The sequence below is a fragment of the Corvus moneduloides genome, chromosome 3 (genome assembly GCF_009650955.1).
Source record: "Corvus moneduloides isolate bCorMon1 chromosome 3, bCorMon1.pri, whole genome shotgun sequence".
Lineage (NCBI taxonomy): Eukaryota > Metazoa > Chordata > Aves > Passeriformes > Corvidae > Corvus > Corvus moneduloides.
This window is the reverse complement of record NC_045478.1, coordinates 47,440,776-47,467,125: the sequence shown is the minus strand read 5'-3', so window position 1 is coordinate 47,467,125 and position 26,350 is coordinate 47,440,776. Positions and strand designations below refer to the sequence as shown.

Here is a 26,350-nt window from a genome sequence, read left to right as displayed (position 1 = left end):
CTAAATCTGAACCACGTGCATAACTATCTGCAGTATCCCAACTGTCTGAAGGCCAGGCACTGACAGCACTTGGGGGGGGTCCTTAAGAATGGCCACTCTGGGTCAGATCTAAGGTACCTTAGCTCAGGTTTGTGTCCAGCAGCAGCCAGTATCACCCTCTTGAGAAGAATCTGAGGAGCAATGGGCTACCAGTCCTTCCAGAGGCACAGACCTGCCCTGAGGGCAGTGGGAACGGGTGTGTAAGAGGTTTGATAAGTTAGTTTGGCCTGTGTGTCCACAGTTCCTGGATTTTTTCACATATATCTCTGTGAAGTGCTGAGTTAGGTGAGATCATAGTACATCTCCCTCCCTACCTACTGACAGACTCCATATGTGCATGTATGTGTAGGCAGAGGAAGTGTGGTGAGTAAAAAAAACAGAGAAGGGAAATGCAGGTGAGATGACATTTTTAGGATGCAGAGGAAGTGCCCTGACAAGAAAGCCATGACTGGAAACATCACATTTGCTTCCCGATCCATAGGAATGAATTTCTTATGCAGCTGAGTGCTGGACCTATCAGGGCTGACCTGTGTTGCCTCCCATGGATGCTGTGAGGGCTCCCCAGCTGTAGAAAAAAATCCCTCCTGTGCAGCCTCTCTACTGCCTGAGGTGACATTGACTCTCAAGGTGGGCTTCTGGCTTCAGCAGCTTCCTTGACAGATACAGGTTGTGGAGAGTATCCCACAAGCACTCATCCAGGGGAATCACACCCTTTTCTGCTCCTCCCAGAAACTTATTTTTCTCAAGCAGGACTCCACCTGATTCCAAGGGAAAAGGGGAGCTTAACCCTCCTGTCAACAGGAGCTGAGGGAGAAAGTCATCCCATAAGGAAGCTTTCATCTAGCTGCTACTTCACCTCTCAGCTGAGAGGAGACTTCCTTCCTCTAGTACAGTCATGATGGCACCTCCAAACTCTCTCCTGGGGCTGCCCAAAAGGCATTGCAGGAGTCCTGCAGCAGGGCACTGGCCCTGCAGGGGATGAAATACAACCCCCAGCCAGTTTTAGCCTGTCTGCCTCGTCTCGTGGGACCACAGTTGCATGGCTTTTACATTGCACTCTGTCCACTGCCTTCTTCCTGCCTGGCTACTCCATGGCAAAGGGGAAGGGGGACACGACTGTCACACTTTTAGAGGAAGACAGACAAGAAAGAGCAATTTAAGGCCCAGTTAGACATTTTGTCACCTCTCCTATCAATTATACTAAAATAAAGGAGAAGCAAGGGAAGAGAAAAATAACAAGCTCTTGCCCCAAACTCTAATTGCTGCTGATGTTAGTTCATTTTTAACAATTGACTTTAATTGCATCTCCACACTGGGTAAACTTTCTTTTTCAAAAGTTATTTTAAATACATGGCAGAGTGCTCCTTAAAACCTGGCCATGGTCTGCACTAAAGGAAATAGTATAAATGAAAGGCAATCAGAGCTTTGGAACAGCTCTTACATAAGATATTCAAAAACAAAGACTTACCCACTTAAATTAAAAAAAAAAAGAGAGACAAGGGATGTGATAGTAGTCTGTGTAGTATGCTATATTTTTATGATACCAAAAAAACCTTCCCATATTTTTGTTACCAAAACAAAAGTAGCTAGTAGCTATCCATTAACTATCCACTGTTTCTCTCAATGTAAAAAGCTAGAGTTTCAATAAATGTGCAAAAAATTTACAAAATAAGTCTTTGCAGAACAAGCCACCAAGCTGGCTGGTGTGCAGGTCAAAACCATACACTAATCCAGGAGAAGTGTAATGCCTTTGGAAGAACATATTCAGCTATTAACAACAACAGCATAAGCACTCCCACATGAGAGTAGTTCCAAGGAACCAGAAGAGATGGCCTCAAGGCAAGGAGCCCTGAGTCTGGCCTGCAGGCTGACCTCAGGTGGAGTTTTTGGAGATTCATGCCTTCCTGCAGTCAAATTCTAGGAACTGATTTTGGAAATGGGAACTCTAGATCTGTTTTCAAACCTTGAAAGTAACCCATGGAAATTAGTTGGGGCTATCATTTCTGCCTCCAGAAAAGGGTAATTAAATTGTTTCTGAGACTGGTGAGAAACTTCAGTGATGGGAGTTGATTTCAACATTTACAGCAAACACAGCTACACACTGGCTGAGAGGTGGAAGGGTAAAACACAGGTGTATATCTCCTGATGGTACGGGACACAGACTAGCTTTTCTTCTTATACATGCTCTAGGAAAGGTTTGTCACTGAAGGGCTTTTGAAAGCCAGGAGGTCACAGCTTTTCTGGCCTTCCAGCTGTCTGTTCATACCACAAAAAAAATTCTAGGAATCTACTCCTGTTGTGAGAAAGTTCAGCACTCTTGAAATTCAACAACTTTGAATATCCTGACTTGAGCCAAAATGAGACAACTAGATTTGAAACACATAAATATCCACAAGAAAACAGGCACATATAATGAGTACAACAGAAATAAATTTCACTCTGACTCCTATCTTTCTTTTCTTCTGTTTTACCTGCATTTGTGAGTTCAATTACATGGTCATCCAGGAAATCAACTTAGATCACACTCCTAGAGATACATGAAGCAACCAGAAATGTCATCACTCTTGTGATGGCTTTCAGCAGGGATTTAAATCTTTCTCTCTCAATCTAAGGAATGCAGTGTTGCTCAGAGGAATTCAGACAATTACAAATGAGCATCCTAGAAAACACCACTTCTGGAATGAGAGCTAGCTAAAATATTACCAGCTACTCAGAGATTTTACCTAAAACACATGATCAGGAAGGGAAAGGGCAGTTACAGATAATAGGAAATTAATTTGCCTAGACCCTCAGCAGGACCTTTAACACATGCTTTACTAAAAATGGGATTAAAAAAAAATACTAGTCTCGGACAGATTTTTAATAAACTTTGACACTACCGTCTTACTAGTTGTAAACGACTTTCAAAATCACCTTCAATGGCTCCATCAGTTTCTATACCCAAATCCACAGTCTCCTGCCACTGTCAGTCACTTGCTAGATAACAGGTGGAATGTGGTAACATTTACGGAGTTCTGGGACATGGAAAGTAGAATGTAGTAAAGGAAAAGAAGTAAAACCCTTGGCTGTATCACGATATGCCATTTCTCTTTAGCTGGTTCTGAGGAAAAGAGACAATGGCCTCACTATGTGCATAAATGCATGTATGAACATGAATCTCTAGGTTTAGTTCCACTACTCACAGGAAGTAATTGGAAACTTTAAAGTTAGTTAACATCCTAAACATCCTAAAACTACAACTGTTGTGAAGCAGCTACAACAGTTGCCTCACGAAAGGGTGGAGCTGCCACAAATAGCTGTGGCTGGTCAAATGCTGTGAGAGCTCACAGAAGCCTATGTGGTTTTTATTTTCTTTTTCTATCATTTTTTCATCCCTCTTGGCCACCAGGTGCTGGTTGCTGTAGACAGATCAGTGCAGGAAGCAGAAGTTCTACAGAAAAGGAGTTTCTAAACCACCCATGTTGGATAAACTAGATCAGATGAACTTGCTTTGTGTTTTTCACATTCTTGCTCATCCCCACACACACCAGGAAAACCTGTGTTATTCTAGATTGACTTAAATGGAACACAGAATAATAGGAGACCCATGTCTAGGCTGTGGCAGGGAACAGACCTGGAATACACACAATAAAATTGACAGGCTTGATGGCTGAATGGATTTAAGCAACAGCTGGAATCTGATGAGTCTAAAATCACAAGTAAGCTGATCAGGAGAATAAATCTTTCATGGATTACATTCAATTAAGTGCTCTCACATCACTGAGAGGCAGCTAGACATCCATGCACAATATATGCTAAAACTAACTGGGTTCCAGGTCCACCCACTGAGGCTGAAAGCACAGAAATCTGGGGTTTGTCTGCCAGGCTGGATATTGGACAGGGGCAGTTAATGTGAAAAAGTGACCAATGCTTTTGTAAACTCCAAACATCCCTCCAAAGGTATCCTCTCTCCATACACGAAGAGGGATTGTCTTTAAACTGAAAGAGGGTAGGTTTATATTGGATATTAGGAAGAAATTCTTCACTATGAGGGTCGTGACACACTGGCACAGGTTTCCCAGAGGAGCTATGGATGCCCCATCCCTGGAAGTGTTCAAGGCCAGGTTGGATTTGGACCCTGAGCAACCTGGTCTAGTGGGAGGTGTCCCTGACTATGGCAGGGGAGTCAGAACTGTATGTTCTTGAAATTTCTTTCCAAAACAAACCATACTACAGTTCTCTGATAAGCACCCAGCTCCTTTGTATTTGTTACATGTAACATGCAGGAGATGGGCTGATTTCTAAAAGCTGCCACTCAATAAGAAAGACAGCAAATTTTTATGCCAGCTACTTATAGCCAAAGAGCAGAAAGTGGCAGAGCCAAGCCCATCATGCACACAAAGGCTTTCACTCCACAGGTTCCTGGGGCACAGAAGCTGTGGTGTTCTCAGAAAATGTGAAATAGCCTTCATGGTTGAAGATCAAGTCTCCGCAGTAAAACATCATGAAACAGTAAAGGCAGAGAGGCAAAGAACTGAAGCAAAATGAACCAACAACTGACTAGAAAGACAGCATGTCTCTTGGGAAAAGTGTTTAATTGTGACTGATTTTATGTTGCTAATATTTTTCATTCATTCCTTTCATTCATTTCTCATTTTTCATTAGAGGAAAGTTTTAAGAGGAACTGATTTCTTTCTGAAATTTCCCATTAAAAGTATGTCACAACAGTAATTAGGACAGGACAGAAGGAGATTGTGGTGTGGGTTCTAGATTTATACAATAGTGTTGGAGTGGGGAGCCCATGCAATTCCCTCTAACAAGGTCACTTGGGCTTGGATTTTCAGAAGACCTGGTATAAATTAAGCAAACAAGGTCCATTTTTGGGGTTTTTTCCAGGGAAATCAGTTGCTTAATTTTGTCTTGTGCTTTCAGAAATTTCAGGCTTGGCAAAAGGAGCAAAGGAAACACTTTCCTCATTCCAGAGCTGTGATGATGACAAGTCACAAATGCCCAGCTGCATCAGGGCTGCCGAGATGTGGTGTTCCTGTGGGGTGGCAGGATACCCTCCTGCTCCCTTCGTGGGTGCTCCGTGGAGGAAGGGGCTCATGTGGTGCAGGGTCACCCACCTGGCTTTCATGTGCTTTTGTGGGTGTTCTTCCTCTCCTGATGGGAGCATGCACCTCCCTGACTGCTACAGCTCTCGATTGGAAAGGAAAATAAAATGGCAGAAGCCCACCTTTCCTTGACATGTAGCTGTTTGTTTGTGGGAGAGGCTCCTCCCTGTGAAACTCTGTCCAAGCTGCAAATTCATTGCAGATCTCCAGCTGTCAGCTGGCCAGTTCACAATTACCTTAAACACTTTGACCCATACGGTGTCCTGAGTATCCATCAGACAGCGGCTGCTGTCTCAGACCAGTTCTGACAGACTCCCCCTTTGACAGTTACTACATCAGATACGCTCGGCTTTGTTTTTCATTACAGCAGTGGCTTTCTGAGGCCAGATAGGGTTGTGCTTTGCTGTCTGTCTTATAAAATCAACCTGTAACTCAAAAATTAAGCTGTGTTTTTTCAAAGTTTTTTTACTCCTGGTAATAAAAATATCTGTGTGTCAGGCTTTCTTGACCATTACCCTGATGATTCTTACTGAGGTGGGAAGTCCTCTAGTCATTCTCCAGGCACACTGACAGGGACAAGATACATCTGGGTCAACACAGGAAGCACACAGAGCACGCAGAATCTCTTTGTTAAACAAGAAGGTGCTGTTTTTAACTACAACCTCATTTTAAGCAGAGGCCACTAGCCTCTATTCTTCAAGGAATAAGAGTAGTGTGATAAAATCAGCACCAGGAAGGACACAGGATTAGAAACCGGGGTCAGGGAACAAGGATTTAGGAAGTTGAGAAGGTGTCCCTAAATCTCAGAATATGCTCAGTTTCCCCAAACAAAAATCTACTATTGGGGTCTTGAAATCTGAGACTCACAATAGGAACACGAGCTCCGTCAAACCAGCCGGGTTTTCTGCAACTCTGACAAGGAACTTGGTGCAACAGCTCGTGAAAACAGGTGGTGAGTGTCCAGTTCAGACTGGGAAGTAGTGTACTACTGTGAAATTCCCATCTTCCCACCCCTTGATTTAAGAATTTCCGTGTCAAAAAAAATTGGTCAGCTCAGCAAAGAGACTGAACTATCTTGTAAAAGCCTTGTCTTTTTAATTGCAATAGCTGTGAAACACACAATGCATCTTTAAGACATTACAGTGCTGGTAATATAAAAGAACTGAAATATTTGCCATTATCTTATCAAAATATCAGGTCTGCAACTTATAGGAATATTTTTTGAATGGTAAGCCAGAAAGACTTGCTTTTTCTTTCTTTCTTGGGTCACATTCACAGCAATGCAAGAGCAAAGAATAAGCCCCTCTGTCTTTTGCAGAATTGATTTGCTTCATGAAAAACCAAAACCCACTTTCTCTTGCCAGCTGAAATAGCTGCCATTGTATCCTTAAGTGATATCATTACGAAACATGTCAAACAGAGAGAGATGTGTTTTTCCCAGGTATTCCTAAAGCCATTGAGTACTACAAGTCAGAGCTATGAAATTATACTGCACTACTCCAAGCATTTGTTTCTCTTCCCAAACAGAGCGTCATTGTTCTTATTTAAAGAAATAATCCTCACAAAGCTGAAATAATTATTCAGCCCAAACAGCCCATAGCAAGGGAAACAGTCTTTAGACAGCTGTCATGGCTCAGTCTTCCGGAAGCTTTGATTTTAATCAAACTCATTAAGGAAAGAAATTAACAGAAATTAACAGGAAAATATCATAATTTGTCTTGTTTCAGAAAGCTTGAATGGAGACAAAAGGCTCTTTAACATGACATGTAATGTGACCAGTCAAAACTCTCTATGTCGCTGAGTCTCACAGGCTGAGTAAGTCCGAAGCTGCTTGTGCTGCAGCTCCACAGTTTGGTGCAGTGAAATGAAAATGGTAAATGAGAATACCCTGTCTTTGGGCACTAAGGAGCCTGTCTCCTAAACACCTGTACACTGTGTGCCCGTACAAGCATGCAGGAATGTTCGAGGTAATGAATATGCTACCTGCAAATATCTTAGAGTAACGAAAGATGAAGCGTAATAAACTCTCTAGAGAAGGAAACCATCTTATAGATAGTTCATGACAACTGTTTCTTTTTGCAATACTCTTCAAAGGAGTGGAAAAAAACTCCCACTTATCTTTTCAGATACATATTAGGTATCTAAGTAATCTCTGACTTCCCATTCAGAAGCACAAAAAGGAACATACCACCGTGGCTTTTAATCTGAGTGGAACTGACAGAGGAGCGCATGGTGTTGTAAGCAGCTCAGAAAGGCAGCAATAAAAACATTGACACATCCTGGTTTAGTGTCCTCAGCCTCTCCTCTGGCTCTCACTGGCACACTCTTCCTTGACTGAGCCTGCTACGCTGCTGCCTCATCCCAGGAGAGAGCCACACACACCCATCCACAACGTGGGACCGGCATCTGCTCAGTAGCTGGACTAAAATCCTGCCCTTCTGGAACCAACAGACTTTTACCTTTGACTTTCAAAGGGGCCAGGATTTAGACTGGAGATAGTTATGAAAAGGAAAGCCATGGTGCTTGGGACCAGAGGGAAGCAAAAGGGACAGCTGGAGAGCAAAAGGGGCATGACAATTCACAGATCACCTTCAGAAAATAAAATTTTCCCTGGAGTCACTATTTGTTCTTCATGGGGACCAGTTGTGTTTCTGCAGAAAACAACACCACCACTAAGAATCTGTTGAAAGCACATATATAAGCACTTGCCCCCTGCCACCTGCAGTGGCAGTCAGCTCCTGAGGCAGAGCCACGTTGTGCTGCCATTGTGCTATAAATCTACCGGCAAAACCAGGGCAATAACAGGGACACAGTTACTATAACTTCCTAGCACAAAGAATTTGTATAAATATATGTTAAAAGACAAGGTAGTGCTTCCGGGGGGGAAAAAAACCCAACTTGGTTCTATGGAATTGAGAAACAGTTTTCCTGTGATTTCCTGTGGAATTCACAGCAGGTGTCAGTGGCATGTAGGAAGTGCTGGGGTCCATGAGGGCAGATACAGAGAGCAGGTAGGACAGAAAGGGAAAGTCAAGGGAGTAATCAGAAGCTGTTGGCAGGAGGGAGACAAGGAAGGGCATAGGAAATCAAGAACTAATGGAAATGCTTTCGAGAGAAGTAAAAAGAGTTGAGCCCTCAGACAAAGCAATTCTTGAGAAACAGACAACAGCAGAATGACTCCTCCTCCAGTTCCCATAAAGCCTCAATGATAATACAAGCCATGGAGGATATGGAAACTGGGTCCTATCCAAATGGCCTCAGAACAAGCTGAATCTGTCTAAACTGGAATCACCTGGACCTTCCTTTACCCCAGCTGACTAGGAATCTGTTCCCAGCTTTTAGTTAGATAGTTCTCACCTGACAGTTATCCAAAATTGTATGCTGTTTCTAATCAAGAATACCAGCAACATCATTCATACTAACATGCTTAAAGCAATGGTCCACTTGTGAATACAGCTGTTCCAAAAAAAAATACTTACTGTACAGAAATCACTCAAACTGATTAGAATGACCAGAATTCAACCCCGCAATTCTATACACAATCTGGGAAAGTTTGTGGACTTTTACTTACTCTTTTAACTTTCTGAACTTCAACGAGTTGAGGAAAGCTACTGAAATATATCAAAAGAGAAAGTACCTTCTTACAGTCTCTCAGACTATTTTTTATATGCTTTTATCTAGTAACACTGCGATGATAGACTAGGATTAAATGAAACAAACCCTATTGCATTGTAGGGAAATGCCTTGATGACCTCCAGGAGGTTATTTCTGCCCTAACTAGTTCTATGTCAGAGCCATTTTAGGAATACAAATGAGTGGAGAGATTGGGAATAGATGAATCCTGGATATCAGACTACTGTGGGCTCGCCAGCTCTTTCTGAACTAGTAGCAGTGATTTCTTTCAAAAAGGAATTCCCCAAAATTAACCTCCTATCACCCAGATTACCTTCTCCCTAACTCTGAGAGAGCACTGCATTTCTCTTTCATTGGCACTCCTTCTCATGCAATGCATCAGACTATTTACTTAGGCCCTGAAGACTACCTTACGTGTCCTCTACCACACAAAAAAAATCATACATAAATGATTCAGGAGTACATGCTTTATCCATTCCTCCTATTCAAAAACATGCAAGCCAAATGCTTATCACTTACTGCCACTCAGCTCAAGCTTCCTACTGGCTTCAGCCTGCCTTCAAACTAAAGGCTAAAGATGACCTGACTTTCCCAGATGTGGATGTCTAGCTGTAAACCCCATCACACTTCCTGAAAGATGAGGTGTTTACAACATCTAGGAAAATCAAATTGTTATGATACTGCCCTATATTCTTCATTTTGCTTATTGTGGAAAGCAGAAAATATTCCACCAAAAATCTTTTGCTATCTTGATTTGCTCTCATTTATTTTTGCATGCAATTCACTGTGTGTTTGGACCATTCATTCACAAAAGTTATTTCAAATTTGCTTGCACTTTATCAAGTTTCCTTTTATATCCTCCCTTTTTCTCATTTCAAGAAGGCCAAATATAATCTTTTCACCTTTTTATAAAGAAAGCTTGGAATCCTGCTGATCCTGCCTGATACCTCCACAATCAAAACTTTAGTCTCCAGTATTTCTGGTTTTCTGCAATCCCTACTTCTAAACTCTCTGCTCCTGGAGTGACCATTCCAGCAGCAGTACCTCAGAAGGGTCCCTATGAACTGCTCTCTCTCCTGGTTTGGGAAGACGATGGCACAACTCTCTCAAATGCAGCCATGACCCAGAGATACGTACTGACCCACTTCAGCTCCTGCTTTCTCATTTATGGGCTCCTCTCCAAGGACAGCTGGGAGAGGGACCCGTATTTCCATTGCTACTCACTCCTCCATAATACTCAGATAAGGAAGCCTGTCTTTTCCCTGAGAAAAGCCAGAAACCCTACCAAGAAAATTGTACCAAGAACATAGAGCTCCTGCACATCAAAGAAAACCCCTTCCCTTCCTGTTTATATTGGAGACTTCAAAACAGCTACCTCAGCCTTTGCTGTCACTTTAGCTGTTACAGAAGAGCCTGTTCTCTGCTTTCAGACATGTGTATTTCATGTAGCATGACAAGAAAACACAGTCAAAACTTTTCCTCGCTGTAGTCTGAAAAGAAATACTTTTCTTCTGTATTATAAAGGAAGAAAAGCTTTGAAAACTTTGCAGGCAGGTGTCTTGATGAAGTACTTTAAATACAGAGCAGAAAGCTTTCTTATCATGATTCTTTTCATGAGTTTATTCATGGGACATTTTTTTAATTCTGGAAACAAGAGCACATGGCTGCTGCACCTACAATCAATCTTTCAACCAAATTTTCCACTAGTTAACCTCAGTTCTCTGGAAACATAATAAAACCAATTTCTGTGGGAATACTACGGTGTAAAACAGGGTGATCCCATGGAGAATTTCTTTCCCAGTGTTCCTATTGCCACTTACTGCAGAAATAGCAAGATCAAACATAAGGAAGAGAGTCAATGTTTCCACAGGTATTGCACACACTGCAGCAGCCCATGATGTAAGGTAAATGATGACAAGTAAAACTCAAGAAAAATGGAAACATTCAGAGCACTGGTGTCATTTATGCCTGGTAATTTGTGTGTGTCCGTGCATGTGTCCTGGATGCAGGGGATGTTGGCCAGTTGGAGATAATGTCAATAAAATCACAGACTCACATTATACCTGGCAGGAGGCTTGCTTCACCTCGGGAAATGAGCTACGACTTCGTGAAGGCTCACTTTTGCCACTGACATTACTCTGGTAGACAGAGACCTCATTTCACAACCAGGCCCTATCTCGTATTGGAGCATCTGTGCCTCAGCACTGCCAAACATGTACATCCTTCCTGACGGGCTACTCAGAGCCAGTTAAGCCTGGCAAATGTGTTTGTGCACGGCACTTTAGCAATACAGCACACGCAAAACCTGCTAGTTTTCTTCCATAATATTTGCAAATTCCGTAACAGTTGATTATTTATACATTAACCCACAGATTTCATTTCTTCCATCTTATACCCACCCATTGTAGATGTAGTGTTGTTGCCACTTGCTCTGTTAGGCATGAATTAATGCATCAGAGCCGTGTAATTTATGCATGCTATTTTGTCAAGTCTGTTTGTATGGAATCTGCTTTGGAGAGGCAAGCTGCTCTCTACTCTGGGGCCAGAAATAGTATTAATTTTTCTTTTCTTTTGGTGTTGTGGATCAAGGTAACTTCAGAGCAGTCACCAGCAAATCACTGATGAGATGAAAATTGCAATGTTCTTTGTTTTATGCCATTTCAGGTAGAGATGATTTGTGTGCATGCAGAAGTATGACACTGACATAATAGAAGAAAACCCTAGCTGACATGGATATTCGGGGGATGCCATTATCAGGGCAGCCAAACGACCAAGGACAAAGCACTGATTTACTAAGTTAGAATATGACTGTGCACTTCTAGGTTTCAAAACCGAGGGAGGAAACCAAACTGCCTGCCTTTCCCAGGAAGCAGTATTACAAGGCAGACAGCTTGTTCCACTTAAATGCGCCCCACTGCAATAACCGTATTACTTGTGAAATGAAGACACAACATACAGTCTTTTCTTAGTGCTTTACAATTCTCAGGTCAAGTGCTAATACATATTACAGAGCTCTCTCTGGCAAGTATTGTTAGAGCTGTCATTAAAGACCTCCAAAAGTCTTAGCTGTGCAAATGAAAATGTTTCCAAATCCTCTTATCCCAAACATAACAAATCTTTCTGTTGTTAAATCTGATGTTTTGTAAATTCGATACTACTTGGCTTATTGAGGGGGCTGGAGAATTTTTTTTGTGCAATAACACAGATCTCCAGAAAACGAATAAAGCATCTCTGCAGCAAGGGAATAAGACGGATCTCTGGGAAGGGATTTATGCAGACCCGTGGAAAAGGAAAAATCAAAGACCACCTACAGTACAGTATGAAGATGATTCTAGGATTAAAAGGCACAATAATGCTACCCAATTACATCTCTGCCTGGGTCATGTGCTATGCATAGCAGGAAGAAGCAAGATGGCAGATACCCTGGGTTATTTTAATTAATTTAATCATGTGACTAATTGGTCTCTGCTGGGTTTCTGTGGTAACTGCTTCCTAAGTGCTGATGGGCAATTGTGTTAAATGTAGCTTGGAAACTGCACGTAGGGTGCAGTGCCTTCTAGAGAGCAAAGGGAATTGTACAGCTGTGTGGGGAAGGTGCTCCTGCTGGGGCACTGATTATCTCCGTGCCGAATGTCTACAGCTGTACTGTCCTCTTTGCTTGTCTGCTTCCCGAAGGAACACGCTTATTTGCAGAAAACGTGCTAGACTTTCTCCCTCCTGGGCGTGAAAGTAGATTTCCTGTAGGAATATGTGAGGGCACATGTATGCGGCAGAGCACGCGCGACTTGGAAACAAAGGGAGAACAGCCAGAGCGCCGTGCGTGCAAAAGTGAAATGACTCCTGCGTGCACAGTGTGAGGCCCTGCAAACCAGAACGTCTTCTTAGTGCTGACTGCGTTCGAGGGTAAATCCATTACCAAGCCCTGACACAAACAACGTGTGAAACCGGGTGGGTTTTTTTTTTTCCCAACTGCTCCTGCATCTCTTGTATTATTCATGAAATCCCTAAATCCACACGGGTCATAATTAGCATGGAGTACTGCAAAATGGCACAGAGCTGCCTTCAAAATTGGCAAACATGAAAATGACTTGTAAAAGTCATTCTTTGCTTCATGGATTGAATTTCGGATCACCACAAACAAGAAGCTGTCATCCTGTTGGATCCAAACTTACACCCATGTCTCCTCACATGATTAATGTAATGGCAAGAATGGAAAGATGATTAATAATAGCAACCTACATTCCAGCAATCACAATTGCACATAAGAAATGACTGTTTAATGGGGTGGTAAGTTAAACCCCATTAAGGGCACAGAGAAAAAACAACTGAGAATCTCCTCTCCTCAGTACCTTTCACTGAAAAAAAAGCAACCTAAGAAAATATCCTTAAGACAATACAAGACATGCTGCAAATACAGAACACAACAGGGAACAGAAAATGCCATACCTTATCCTAACCTCACCAGTGAAAATGCAGAAAGAGAATAGGAAATGTAGGAAGACAGCCACAGAGAGGTTAAAAGTTTGGTAGCTGTATTGTGAAGGCTAGAAAGGTTTCATTTAATAAAGCAAGGGAAAGGATAAGGTAGAATGGTGAAGGAGGAAAAATGTCCATTACCTCCCTGCCCTGGGCTACTGGAGGATAAAGAGCTATCCAGCCTAACTGTGGCAGACCTGGGCTTTATTTCATTTAGTATAAATTAGATTAAAATTAACATACCTTATACAGCTCTATCAGCAAAAGGTTATAGTTGTAGAGCACAAATATCTAATTCCTCATTTTTCCTGCTATAGTCCCACCACGGGCTTGAAGTCTGTGATTCAGTTCTCATCCCCCTAACATAAATGGAAATACTGCCCCTGACACTCAAGACCAAACTACTTCCTTTGTTTTGAAACGGGTGGTCAGTATGTTGTTGCATATTCCTTTCTGCAATTTATATTAAGTTATTCATGCCTAAGTTCAAGGCTGAAGAAATAAAAAGCTCAAAATAACCACATTTGTTGTAAGCCGTCTTTAGGAAATCAATTTTAGGAAACAACTGACAAACTAGGTGATATGATGTAATATCTCTAGTTGTGTTCTTTGGAAAAGTTAGGCATAATGAAGCTGCTACAAATTACATTTCATGCTGAAATGTCCAGATACAATGAATTAGAGCTCTACATGACCCTTCTTTAAAAACAGCCCTTATTGTGTGAGATTGAACACAACCTCACATACTGCTTCAGTCTTTTTATAAGAAGTCTTTTACACTTTCCATATTTTCGCCAACAGCAAATACTAGAAAATATTGACATTTTCAAAATATTCCAAAAGAGCAGTGTGGTGACACTGATAACTGCATTATGAAGGCTGAAAATTTTTAAGAGAGACTTGAGAATAACTGAAAGTGAGACAAAACATTTTCATTTGAGTGACATTAACAAAAAACTCCCCAGTAAAGCTATACCAAACCTATTGCTCCTCCAGACCCAGTAAGAACTAAATGGAGGTATACTCCTACATTGGGCCAAAATCCCTGCTGATTCAAGTAGCCCCATTTATTTTAATAAAGCTACACCTGCTTACACCAGCTATGTATTTGCCCAACCAAATGGGACATGTCAGTTTGGATTGGGACTGTGTCACAGAGCCCTTCATGCTTGCTATGCCAGCAGTGCAACCACTGATTAGGAAGATGGGTCTCGCCATAGTGATTGGCCCATTTGTTCATCTCATCTGGCAAATTGCAGCTGACAATAGCCAATACCTGAAGGAAGGAATGGAAATTTCCCATAATCTGCAGAGTTATAGGATGCATCTGGGGCTGTCACAGTGGGCAACATCTCTCATGAATGAGATTTGGCTTTTATTGCTCTTTCACTTGGTTTAGCTATATATTTTGCTAATAATAATCAGTTTTATCAAACCTCTGCAACTACACCATTCAATTCCAGCACCAGTTCAACTGCTACTCCAAACAGAGCACTCTTGTTTATTTCAGCGGCTTGTGGCTCAGGTCTTTAACTGTTTGTAACAGTTCAGTCTGAAAACGAACAGTGTAATTTTGGGAAGTAATAACTCCTGCTGAATCTGAATATTCTATCCTTTCATTTCTGCAGGAGACAGAAAGTACACAGAGGAGGGTGTAAGCATTCCCTCTGCCAGTGCCAGCTTCAGTGTTTACACGTGTTTGCTTGTCCCAGCTTAGTCAGTCCCAAGCAAAGCAGCTCATTTCAGGCCCCAGTTACAAGTGTTAACACCTCAAAGTATTATACATCAAAATTGCAAAAGATGAACCTCTGGTTCAGCCCTCTCCTCCTTCTCCACAGGCTTAACATTTTCGTATTCCCTAAATCATCTTTGATTCTTCTGATCACTGACCTCTGCATATCCAAACTCTCTCCAAATCTTGCCACTCCTTGCTCTATCCATATCACAGCAACCCCCCAACTATACTCCTCAACACTCCACCACCCCAGACCCTTGTCCATTTAACTACCCTTACATCTGCATCATCCAACTTATTGCCCCTCTCCTATCCTCAGCTTTAGGCTGTTGCCTGCCTTCACTCATTCCCCTAAGATATTTTCTTTTGGCTGTTTTTTTGTCCCCCTTAGACATACTAACTCACTTTTGTAAAAGTAGAAGTTGGGTTTTTTCATTATTTCTAATTCCTCCAGAGAATTATTTTGTGTCCTGTCTGGTATCTGCAACTCCTCCTAGCTCAGTATCAGCTGCAGAGTTTGTGAACTTGTTCTCTGTTCTCTCCTGGAGATCATTAATAAAACATGAAACAAGACCAACCTCACTAAAGTCCCTCTGGCACATCTCTATCCACAACCTGATATGCTGCTCTTTATCACCACCCTTTACTTTATTCCTTGAGCCTGTTTTCAGGCCACTTGACAGTGTTCATATCCAAAGTAATTTGAATTAATCTGAGGGTAAGATTTCATGAGATGCCATTTCAAGTGCTTTACTAAATTTCAAATCCATTAGAACTTCTAATTTGCCTTCCTCAGCTGATTTCTGTGCGTGTGTACATACTAGCCGTGTTTGCTTGGCAAAACCTCTGTACTCCTCTGTTATTCCTTGCCCATTTGGTATAACTGCAGAAAATGGGGATGTGGTTGAGTGAGTTTGTGCATCGAATATCTGCTTTTTGTTGGAAAACTCAACTTTTTTCTAAAAAACAATTAGTTTTTCTCAAGCAAATTGAATTAAAAATTTGTATAGAACATATAAAAACATTCCTCAACATTATAAAGTAATTTTTCCGTGGGCAGTAAACTTGGGTCCTTTGCAATGCAATCAGTTTCTTATTTAAATGTCCAGCTTCCTATGAAAACGTGGACTGAGGAATGCTGCCATGCCAAAATGCATTCACTGCTTCTGTGGAGGGCATCAAACTATCCATAGATATCAAACAACACATCAAAACCAACTAATCTTATCCAGCAAACATGATCTTGAGTCCAAGTAACTACCTAAATATCTCTGTCTAAAAGCTGTTATGTATAAAAATTATATCCCAGCTGTTCTTTACAGTGTTACTACCTGCCAGGTCATGCCTAACTGAAGTTACCTTACTCTGCTGTTAAGCAAGTTAAATAAAAATTATTTAGGAACTCTCACTTCCTATGCTGAAGAAGAAAGCAACCTTCTTATGTTGCCTTTTCTTTCTTTTTCTTTTCTTTTTTTTTTTTTTTTAAGCACCATACAAAAGACTTCCAAATTCTCAGGAACAGTTGCTGGTTTTAATGATATATTGCAGATCCTTGTCAATGTCTCTGCTGCTTCACACTTTTATTTCCTTAGGAACACTCAGCTGAGTACCATCTGCTCCTGGTGATTTACTGCTCTGGAGTAGCTGAAGTTGCTCCATAACTTCATCCTAAGAGACTTCAATTTCTGTTATAAGGCCACACTCTGATTTCCTGCAGATAGTGTCCTTGGGACAGGAATTTCCTCACCATCTTCTGCGGTGAAGACGGACACGGGAAATTTAATTTAGTTTCTCTGCTGTTCCACTTTTTCAGAAGAGGTCAGAGCCATGGCTGGATGGCCTACAGGCACAGGGGACTTACAGGTGGCTTCTTGTTTTCTACAGAGCCACTTTTTCTATACTTCCTACAGTGCCTGGTACCTGCATCTTTCAGACAATTTCTGCACTTCATCTCAGGAACCTTTAGTTATAACTGATTGATTGTGTCTTCAAATTTTTTGAAGGAAATGTTCTGTCTTAAAAAGGCAAAACATTTGGTATTTCTGCCTAGATCCATGTATGCCTAGGACCCTGTTGGCATTTCCATCATTTAACAACCACACTTAAAATTTGGAAAAAAGTTGTTTTTTCCTCTCTTGCTGTGTGAAAAACCACAGAAACAATAGGAAAACAGAGCAGATGCAAAATAATTGAATTGCATGTACACAATGTACAGGGCAAATATGCACAGGGCCTGATCTAAAGCTAATTACAAGCAGTGGGATGTCACCCACTGATGCAAATGGAATCTGGATCAGGCCCAAAGGAAGTACACCAAAAAGCAGAGGGAGTTTTTTGTCTCATCTTTCAGTTACAGTAATCATAGGTGTTGTTTGTAACAGTAGTAGGTAACAAATTTTCCAGTAAAAGTGTGATTTTTAAGTTGACAGTGTCCCTTTAAGCTTATGCACTTCTTCACTTAACTATGCCAGATTTACTCTCCCCTTTCTACTTTTTCCTTGCTCAGAGGTATACATACCATCTGTGCATCTAATATGGTGTTCTTAAATAGCCTCCAGAGTGATTCAATGCTTCTTTTTTTCCCCCTTTTTAAACTTTCTCTTGCTTAACCCTTTTCCTCGGTATTTTAGAACATCCTCTTTCAGAGCTCCTGGTCCTTCTTTAGGATGAAGTTACCATCTTCGCACACTGAAGTCAGGAGTACAGCTACTTGTTCTTTAATGCTTGTGTATTAGTCAAAACTCATGGGAAGTTGCCTTATCAAGGCATTGATATCAATAAATTGCTTCTGCAAACAGAGGCATGAGACTGAACCATTCAACAATAGCCAAAGTCGATTATTAATACTACACAATGAAATGATTCCAACCTCTCTCCCCATAAATATTTAAATGTTGGTGCACTGTTTTATTCTCTAGATTAATCTTCTAAGACTTGTAATTTAGTTCTAGGAGCTCTCTTCCACCTACTTTTTAGTAGCACCGTGCACCACAACAGTGAAAGCCTGGGGGCTAAATTAAAAATAAGAGCTATTGAGACCAAGTTGCTGTTTGATTTCTAACTCAACAGGTTTCCCTTTTAATTTGAGACTCCGAATTTCAAGGGAAAGAAGGGCCACAGGCATACACAGGACACTGCAGTGCTATATCCATCTATGTGGTAAGAGGAAAATTTCTGGATTCGGACAGTCTAATGGAGTTGCCGAGTCCTCTACGGTTGGAAGGTTGCACCATGCTACCATGCCCCACTAAAGACCCTTTCCCTCACAAGGCCCAGAGAAGGGCCAGAGAGATGCTCTGCTTCTGAAGTAAATGGACAGCAACACAGCCACATCTCCCCCTCGTCCCACGTGTGCCAGACAAAGGACTGGTTCCCGCCTGAGCATCTGCACCAGCCCCTCTGTGTGACAGAGGCAGGCTCTGGCCTCCTGCTTCTTAGGCTGGAGAGTAAATAGACCAAACACAACTGAAGATGCACATATGCACACACACGCTCCCCACCCCCAAACCCATCAAATACTTTATGACTGTTTCTAAATATTATGAAACAGATGAGTACATTTATTTTAGATACAAAATTGCATCAAGTCTGACAACTCACAATACATGCTTACTTTCAATTTAAATTCAAATGGGTGAGTTGTAAATGCTTGGGTTTTTGACAGAACACAGCTGGTCACTGAATTTATCTGGTCGCCAAGTGATCAAATATTATTGGAGAAACGATTTTCTACAGGAAAGACATTTTACATTTTCAGACTTTTGCTCTATAAAACCCACCTCATTCTTCCATCAAGTTTAACACTTGCACAGTGAGCACAGCTTGATTTATGGCAAGAAACTGACTTCAACTAACAATCCCCAGTAGTACATTTTCCTGTTCATCCGGCAGATTATGAGTTATATCCATTTGGCCTCTCCTAGCCTCATTTAAACTCACAAGGCCAGACTCAAGGTTAATGGGTGTAAGGGTTTCTTCAGTCTTCCCATAAACCAGCAGACGTTTCCAAACAAACCTAAAAGGGACGAAACTTTCCTGGCTAGAAGGGGCCAAAAAGATAGACAATGTGATTTACTCCCTTGGTCTGACTCAGTTTCATCCTTGAATTTATTGTAAGATTTCTATGGCTGCTGGAGAGGAAAGTCGCCACGTTGGGAGAGTAATAGAGTGATTAAACACAGACTGTCAGCTGACAAGAAATGTCGCAACACCACTGAACTGCTGCCTCACCGGCACAAATTACTTCACCACTTGCAAAATGTGACAGCAATGTCAGCTCCTGAGACACCTCAGGACTAGAAATTACCTTCCACCTTCAGCTAGGCCCCTCAGGTTTTCTACTGCTGCCCACTCTGTTATCCTGCCTGGGCAGAATTTTGCCCCATTAACCTACACTGTTAATTCCAATTTCTGTATTCCACACACGCTTTTAGAAGTGTGTACAAATTGTATTGCTCACAACATTGTTCCTAATCCAAACACATTTTTGAAAACCATATTTGCTTAATTTTGGTTTTCAAATAAAAATATATAGAGTGAAAAAAATATTCAACCTCCTTTTCAATATTTCCCTAAGTTAATGAGCTGACTGATAAATGAACAGATGCATTAAGGCAATAATTTATTCAAATGTCATGATATTTTTGAACAAACATTTAATATGCATTTCTTTATTTGCCCAGCTCATATTAGTATTAATGATTGATGTGTTCATTAGGAAAGGGAAGAGTGGCACCAAATACAGTCTGTGCAAATTAGATTCACTTTGAAAGATCTACCCTAAGCTTTTGTCAGAATAAAGATTGTTCTTGATGCTCATTCTCTGTTGAGCATGTGAAAACAAAGCTGGAAGGTGCCTAATTTCATACAAAGCCAAGGTTAATCTAAGGCAACCTGAGCTGAGACATGAAACAGAGGAAAGCAATATTTTTTTGAGCAATTGGCTAGCTCACATAGGTTGGAGCCAAAGGGGTTCAGAGGTAAAATAAGCACCAGTGTGTATTATATCTGCTCATTTTCTGAATGCATCATTGTTATTCATTTAAATTCTTTAATCAAAAACCCCTTGGTGATGTAAAAATGTCCTGGATGCAGACCATGAAGTCTATCTTGCCAAACTTTTTAAAGGGGCAAAATGTCTGTTTATCCTCTAGTGTCCTCTCCCCTTCAAAAATTCATCCTAAGTGATTTAAGATCTCAGTAAAGCTTCTTAGTAACCTCCAGAAAAATGGCCACTGGCCATGTTTCTCCCTCAGTCACTCTGCAGGTAGCAACTTTTTTCAATTCTCCAATACCAAGGTGTCAGAACATCTATTTAAATCCAAATCATTGCTCTAAACTGCATTCACCCAGTGTGCAAAAGACTTAAAAGCATTTCCAGTCAAGTCCTAACACCATTAGTGGTTTTTTGTTGTACCATCTGTATGCAAACAAAACCTGCTTCTGGGAAAAAGGAAAAGCGCAACCGTTGAAGCTGTCCAGAACTGATGTGAGGACACCTCGCATAAACCGGTCGCTTTGTTTGAATCAAATGCCTGCCCCTCAAGAGGCAGCTGTAATTAGCATATTCATCTTGATACAACCCAAGCAGCCAGAATGCAACACGACTGATGTAATGTGACACGGTGGTTAAAATTAAAAGTGAACACGCCTTTTAATTGGATTGGATACCTGCTAGTAATTCAGACAATGGGAATTTGATTCAAATTTATGGTATTAAATGGCAGCAGATGGACATTAAAATGTCCATTGAGTTTGCAAACTGACAAGCACACTGGGCTTGCCAGATCCCTTCATTAAGTCACTGGTGGCATCAGTCAGGTGCTGTTGTCCATTTCATTGTTAGCAATGGCAATACATTTTGCTTTGCCGTGGGTGAGCAGCAAGATATTCTGACTGATGGCCTCAGTAGGTTAATTTGGAATTTCATTTGCCTCTTCTAATCATGAAAGATCCTAGCTCTGGTTTGGGGAAGCAGTTCGATGAGATCTCTGGGTTTAGCATCCTGTAAGTAACAAGGCCAGCTAATGACAGCAAGACAATGATGCCAATCTTCTTTCTAACCAATGCCACACATTTCCTTCACAGCTCAGGACTTTCTTAATATTTCAGTCTCTGTTCCAGATTCTTGGTCACTATCTGTGGCCTTCAACCCTCCACAAACTTTAAAAGCATCTCCTGAATGAGGTTATTTTCCTTATCCCTCCTTCTCCAGCCAGTTCCTCAAAGAAGTTTGCAATTGTGCCCCAAGCTTGAGCTGTTTCCTCTGCAGACTCAGCGTCTCATTTGCATTCACTCATCAGCGCTCATTTATATCTCAACAAAGCGATCACAGCTATGGAGATACGTTGTCTTTTCCCCCTCTACCTTCAAGCATTTGCAAGAAACCTTTTTAATTGGCTGCTGTGGCAAATACATGCACACACACAGGCAGATGTGCACACACAAATACACGCACGCACGTTCTACGCAAACCCACAGCAGCAGAAGCAACTTCGTGAACCATTTAATAAATCCTGCTTTTAACTACAGCTCCACAGAACCAAATATGGATGCAACTGCGTGCAAAAAAGGTGGGACACCTGCTCTGCACTGACCTTTCTGAACACCTGATTAATGCAAGTTAAATCTAGGAGAAATAGATTTTCTATTCAGAGCCCCATGTGTTTCAGAATGTACTATGGAAAGGGAATCTAAAGGAATAGCTAAGCTTTTTTTTTTTTTTTTTGGGTCAGAGCATTATTTGCATCAAGTTGCTTTAAGCAATTTTCCGAATTTCAATGAGTAATGATCATTTTACTAATTAAATTTTGTAGATGCATAAGAAAGAGATGAAAGTAGTGCTTTTTTTGCCATTACTCATTGACTTAACAGTGAGATTGTTAAATATCTCTCATGTGCTGTTAGGCTGCACAATTAGGCTTGAAATCAAGAAAACTTTCTCTGACAATCCTCAGTAATAATTCTGGGGAATGATAGCTGCTGTTTACTACTAGTTTATAGTACGTGTTTGTATATAAATGTTAATATTATCACTTAGTGATCGATATTAATTAACCAAAAAAATTATGCAGGCAGGAGCGCTAAAGCTTTAGGATGTTGCATGCTCTTTATCATCTTTAAATATAGCTTAAAAATGTGAGGAGTCATCTAATGCAATAGAGCTCAGGACTAAATAAATGTGTATGACTTCTTACAGCTCCATTTGATAGTTCACATTCATTTTTGCCACACAGATGAGATAAAGCACCCTAAACCACACTCCCTGTCTGCACTACCAACACACAGTGTTGCCCATCACTATACAGGGAGAAAAGAGTCATCCTTGTTTACATCTTCATGGTGCTAAAGAGTGGTTGACTTTTACTTTTTGATTTATGCCTTTTTGTTTATTAGTATGAATGAAATTGGACTGCACAGTAAACAAAAACATCTATCTTTCTTCCTAATTGGGAGGCAGTGCAAAACAGGGACAAGGTCAAGTATAAAATACTGCCTGAGAACCTTGCAGTCACTATGTCTCCAAAACCTTAGTCAAATCAAGTAAATTATTCTTTAATATATCTGTGAACAGAGTTTATAACCTCTGTGAAGTCAGTCCTAACTATGCGTTTGGCTATTTGGTCATAATAAATTTGTTTTCTGACCCATTGAGTCAAACAACTTAATTTCAAAATTAATCATTTCAGGCTTCAGACTCACTGGATCCAAGTGTGAGTCCAGCCATTCCCTTTAAATTTCATATCCTGAAACTTGGTGGTCTAGTGCTTTTTGCCCTTACATGACTCTTTGGTACTTAACTTTGTATTAGTTGGCCTATGAAATTAAATCTAAGAAGGCAGCATCCAAATCTTATCTCTTCAGTTACAAACGTTAGTACCAAATGCTCACTTTTCCTGCAATGGTTCCTTTTAATCAATATTATTATACACAACATGTTGTTGTTATACAGGATTTGTTATGTGTATTTGACTCAGCAAACTGACAAAACAGGAACAGGAATGCAGATTCGGATTATTTTTGTTTGGGGGTGGCAGTGCTGGTATTTTTAGGTTTCTTTCTAAATTGGATCTTGTCTAAATACTTTGGGTTTTGCTTAATGGGACAAAAGCCTCAACTTTTTGTTCATTTATCTCTGATAGTTTAGATAAACTTACTCTTTTGGGAGAGCCTTTATAATTTCAAAACATACATAATTTCAAAACATATATATTTCTATTGTTGCAAGGCATGGCTGCTGGCTGATATAATTTTATATGGTCATGACTTCAAAATACCTGGAGCAAAATTTGCATTTCTTATGAGAAAAGCAACTTAAGGTTGCACCAGTCTTTTTTCCTTACAAACTTCCCGTTCCAGGCACGAAGCTCCCTGACAACCCTGGCTATGTATGGATGCAGAGGATACAGGAGCACAGCTTCTGGAACACAAACAGACATGACTCCAGCAGGACAAAAGGCAGGAAAGCCTGACGGGCACCTCTGACTTCACTGCTTGGGTTCAAAAGCTCCCAAGGCCAGGAAGGTACTAGCTTATTCCAATGTGTTGCTACTCTTGCCAAACCTAGCGCAGGAGAGGGCTGGGAAGGAGTTAGAAGTCAGGAGCAGCCAGTGCCCAGCTGACCTGGGGCTTTCTGGAGCACTTTCAGGGCACTTCATTGTAGGCTCATGTCAAGCCTTCTCCCAGCTGAGAATCTGTGGCATGCAGCACTGCAGTGTGCATTTGCCCTGTGCATGGGAAAAGATTTTTTTATTAGGATGATTACAAAAGTTCTCATTCTGAACTCAGCAACTGTCATTCAGGGATGGGTAATTCACAGCACTACTTAGTGCTGTTTTGAGGCATTAGTGATGACTAATTCTTTGCTACTTGAACAGTCCTATCATTTGAGGCAAGCACTTATTACAGCATTTCTTATCTAGGGGAGGGAGGGAAGACTGCTTAACGTGATCCATTAGGACATTCAAGCTTTAAATAAAGTGACCACAAAGTCCTATCAACTCCCAGAAACACAGCAGCTGTACATATTTAATGTAATACAACACTATATTGTGGCAGAGATCCACTGTTTAAAACATGCATAAGGCAGGTGAAACGTGACTGTTTTGCTCTTCTGTTTGAAAAATGAGAAAGTAGAGTGGCATAACTCCTTAAAACACATAAATAAGCATTAGACTCATGGAAAAGACAGGTACGCTGCTGGAATAGCCGTAACAGAGCAAAGGTCAGCAGTTAAATCTGAAACTATTGCAGCCTGGTTCTTTTGATCTTATTCCTCAAGATCCCACTCCGTTACTAACAGGTGAAGTGCAAAACAAGAAGCATGAGGGTCTGCTGAGTTCTACTGTGCCTGTCTTAATTTAACAGCAGCACTTCCTAAATATTCTATCCTCTGATCATCTAATGCCATAAACACAAAGGCAGCTACTGATTTCCCCTGCTCTGTCAGATCCTGTGAAATTCCAGGCTCCACAGGTCCAAAGAGAAAGAAAATTTAACTCACTGGCTTAACTTTGAAGCAGTGCCAATCAACATGTTATCGATAATGTTTTCTCACCATGTTTTGCCAAGTCCTCCCATATGACATTTTGTTAGTTTGAAACCTCTTTAGTGAATAATAGGACATTTCACTGGGATATGCTGGTATATGAAAATATTAGGAACATCTATTGTAGTGTGTATATGTGTGTGTATGTATGTATATATATTTACACACACACATACAAATTAATGATTACAGAGATCTTTCTGGATGGAAATATTCAACATCTTCCAGAAGAAGTTAACAGAGATGTAGGAAAGGAAACCAAGGAAAATGTGAAGCTCTAATTCATCCTTTCTCATAATACAAGGACAAAAAAGCCTCCAATAAAGCACAAGGGTAATAAATAGTAAGTCAGGTGAAAGGGAACCTTTTGCTATACTGCCTCACTGATTGAATTCATGGTCATAAACTGTTACTGAATCCTGCTACTAATGGGTTACTAGAAGGTTGAAGTATGCCTATGCGTTATGGTAACATGCATTTATTTTCATATACTGGGGATCTAAACCTCCTGTTTCAGGATCTAAGCTGTAGGTGAAAAAGAATACAGCAAGTTCTTTCATCTGCCTCTCCAAGGTTTCCCAAATTATCATGTACTCATCAGTTCTGGACACACAGGACCACCTAACCAGGATCACTGACAATGCCTCCATTACTATGAAGTATCTTATCCATGTAAATTTGTGACTGGAAGTCACAGGAGCATCAGCTGACAGAGATCTGTATCCTGTCAGCCCAGAGTGCCTGGACTGTGCCATCCACTTTGTAAGGCACACTGAACTGCAGGTGCATAAATGTGCACATGTACACATGCACATACATCCATGCAAATTTATTTTCAAATGAGGAGCATCTAAGGAGCATGTATTTCCCTCCTCTACACTTCTTCTAGATAAAAAGAATGTAAACAACACTCTTCACAGAAGACTCATGTGACTTTTACTTGCTTATCTGCTCCAGTAGACACTATGAGCTTGATTCTCCAAGACTGCCACTGATATTCCACTCTACTGATTTTTGCAACCTAATTCTTCAGGCTTTTTTTTTTTTTTTTTTCTTTTTGGCAGGATGATGTGACCCAAATTTATAAAGGAGGTTAATTTGCTGTAACATTACATCTTGAGTCTAGAATCCATATGTACTTATTTGTTATTACGACAGATGTAAAAGACCAGATTTAGAGACCTGAAGTCAGTTTGAACTTGACAGGCTTGGAATGTTCTGAAGCATGAGGGTAAATGGCATCATTTAGGAAACCAAAATGAAAAGGGTTTCAAGAACGGTAAACATTTCTAAGACAATAAATCTACCCAAAGACTCACACTATTAAGCACAAAAGGACACAGCTACTTTTTTAACAACTAAAAATTTGAAGTGTTTCTTGTCTATTTTTCTTTAAGTGACATTACAAATTCTGCTGCAGAGAACAGCTGCTGAAGTAACCTAGAGGGCATTTTCAGGCACTGTGCTTCAGTGATTACAGCAATTTTTGTAGACATTCAATATTAGGATTGCTTTCTAATTTTAGATGGACTTAAATTTAAATTGAGTAGGAGGGGTTTTCACATTACTCTAGATGTTCTAACATTGCTTGCCCCAACCCAAAAACTGCATAGTGTCTGAATTTTGTAGCAATGATAATTTATTAAAAATGATACACTTGTAAAGAATGAAACTAGAGCTCACTAGCAGCAGTGAAAAGATATCCACTATTGTGATGGGACTGAGACTTAGGCCCTAAAAGCATTTACCCACTGGCCATGATCCCAATGCCATGGGACTTGGTGGCACCGCCCTACACAACCTTTCTCTATTTCTTTGATACTTCCT

At 40.8% G+C, this 26,350-nt stretch overlaps 1 protein-coding gene across 2 annotated transcripts in view; it reads right to left on the bottom strand.

Annotated features, from left to right (window-relative positions):
- SOBP (sine oculis binding protein homolog) overlaps positions 1 to 26,350 on the bottom strand; it is a 113,185-nt gene that overhangs the window by 62,693 nt on the left and 24,142 nt on the right. The window lies entirely within an intron of this gene.